Raw genomic sequence first — 2808 nt, forward strand, 5'->3', positions numbered from 1 at the left:
AACTCCTTCATGCAATAAACTGAAAAGAGCCACAAAAAAAAAAAAAAGTAAACATCTCAGCTCTAGGTTTTCCATCTTTTCACCATTTGACCAGGAAAGACCCCGGCGTGTAATTATTTGCCAGAAAAAAGCACCATCTTAGCACGTTGTGTGAGTGTAGGGTCCCACATATGGGATTTCCCATTGAGGTGAACCACTTCAAGGTGTCTCTCAAGAAGGAAGGCAGATTAGGAAGGAGTGGGCTAAAATCCTATTCGTGTTCCCTGACAATTGTGGACTTGTAGAACTAATCTTCACCATCAGATGTGAAAGAGAGATTTGTTTATTTGCTTGAGATCTCTGCTTTGTCAGAGAAAAAACTGGGGACAGACTGTTTCCCCTTTCTACTGCAGAACCGCTCCTCCCCCAGAGGTCTACGGCGTGCAGGAAGTAGAGGGAAATGGGGGTGCAGGGGGTGGTGGTGGGGGTGGATGAGCACTGACTACAGTTTATATCAGGTGGACAGGCAGGTTCTGTCATCCCAAAGGTGGAGGTTTCTTCTTAGGACCCACAATTTCCATTACGTACATTTAATCGTTGAAAACTGTCTTAAACACATCATGTAAGAAATCATTACCAGCTAAAATGACAGAGTAAAAATGGAAAACACTTCCCATTACATCAATAATCAGCCAAAGAAATAATTCTACTTAGTTCACTGAGATATTCGAATCATCATGGTGCTGGTGAAGAATAGTATAGTACCGTGGACTGCCAAAAGCACAAGCAAGCCTGTCTTGGAAGACGTACCATCAGAATGCTACCATCAGAGGCTGTGAGATTTGGTCTCATGTACTTTGGACATGTGATCAGAAGAGACCAGTCCCTGAACAAAAGACCTCCTGCGTGGTAAAGTCGTGGGGCAGTGAACAAGAGGAAGCCCTTCAACAAGATGCAGTGACCTGGTGGCTGCAAAGATGGGCTCAAAGAATTGTGAGGACGATGCAGGGCTGGGCAGTGTTTTGTGCTGTTGTTCACAAGCAACCACAGCAACAATTCATTTGACACATCCCTTGCCCTCCAGAACCCTGCTAGGCACCCTAGGGAGATAGAAGGTGCACGCAGACCACAGGTGGTACACAAGTGTACTTTAGATGGTACCTCCAAGAACCTTTGTACTTCAGACAATATTTTGAATGAACCTTGTGTTAAATCACTCTGACACAAATACGCTAATGCAAATCGATGTGAAGATTAGCCTGACCTGATGCCCAGTTCCGAACCATTTCTCCTCTTCTTCTTCATAGCCATTCTGTTATACTCTCTGCTTCCAGCCCCTTTGCCCATCTACAGTTGATGGAATGGAATGGAGGTCACATTTGACCTCCTCCAGTTTTACTAGGGGAGAGGAGAGCCCAACTTCCTGTCTGCCCAGTGATCCTTTCTGAAGCAGAAGTCAGACTTACCTCCACCCTCCAACCTGATTTACCCCTCCCTGACATCAACTGTCTCTCTTATGGCACTCCTCTGCTGGGTCAATAATCCATCACAATGGTCACTCAGAATTCACAGACAATATTATATTCATAATTGTGAGTTTTATTAGGGAAGTTAATATGTTACAAGCCGGGATCAGAAATGTTAAAGGTGTAGTACTTCAGTGCCTCTTCTCAGCCTTGCCAGTAGGTAAATTTCTCTCTGATCTTTAGCATCCCAGCCAGGCAGCCCTTTGGCTGCAAATATTACAAAGCCCCTTTAGCACTGACAAATGCCCAAAGAGCAGCCAAATCCACAAGTCCCCTTTTCACTCCTGGAGTGGGAATGCTCTGTCTCATGGTCTCTGCTGCTGCTTCTGTTGCCACCACTGCTGATCTCAAATGTGCATAGCTCATGGCTCTTCTTTTTCGGTGGCTGTAAGATTCTCTCATCCTGCTTCTGAGATGGCTCATTTTATATACAGTGGAATGGCAGACGCCTCACTAGAGTCTCATTAACCCTACTTGCATGCTCCCACCCACTCATTTGGTAGGAGTTGCAAAGACTATGAATAGAAGAGCCATCTCAAGTAATTTCACTTCATTACAAACGGACTCAGTTCCCACAGTATTAAAAGGCCAGAAGGCTTAGAAAATCTGGTCCAAGGTGCTGATGGGCTAAAGGGGCTTCTGGCTCATGCATGAGTTGACAAGCCAATCCTTTCAGATCCTCAACTTCCTCACTCATAAAAAGAAAAATGGGTTGGCCTCAGAACTAAGAGGAGAACATTAAAACCAAAAAGATCTCAGAATCCTCACTGCTCCTCTTAAGAGTTGTGTGACATTAGGCTAGTCACTGTACTTTTCTGAGACACAGTTTAAAATGTGGCAATGAAAATAATCCCTTTTGGATTAGATGAGATCATTTGCTTAAATCTCCTTATTTGTAACAAACAAGTATTCAGGGAATGATCCATGATAACCATCAACTCTAAGCATTAGAGGTAGCCCCATGTAAAGCACCCCAGACTAAAAACAAACCACATTAATTACAATTCTTCCCTTCAGGGCTATCAAATACTTTAAATAATAATAATAATAATCCTTGAGAGATCAGCACCAAGAGAACAACGTTCTTCTCAGCCTGCAGTACTCGGGGTGTTGCTCCATGCTGTGGTCAGAAAATCATTTGCGCACATACCAACACTGGTTTACTTCCTTCTCCATCCTAGAGAGTATCTGTCCCTTTTTTGGCCTAGATGAAACTCCAAGCTCTTTCTTGGCAGAAGTTCTCCCTCCTCACAAATTCTACTGAAACGCTGTGGTCCATGTTTTAATCAGTGTGCAGGGACAT

Source organism: Echinops telfairi, unplaced genomic scaffold, assembly GCF_000313985.2.
Source record: "Echinops telfairi isolate 266 unplaced genomic scaffold, ASM31398v2 ScPeMD7_7424;HRSCAF=8462, whole genome shotgun sequence".
In the NCBI taxonomy this organism is placed as follows: domain Eukaryota; kingdom Metazoa; phylum Chordata; class Mammalia; order Afrosoricida; family Tenrecidae; genus Echinops; species Echinops telfairi.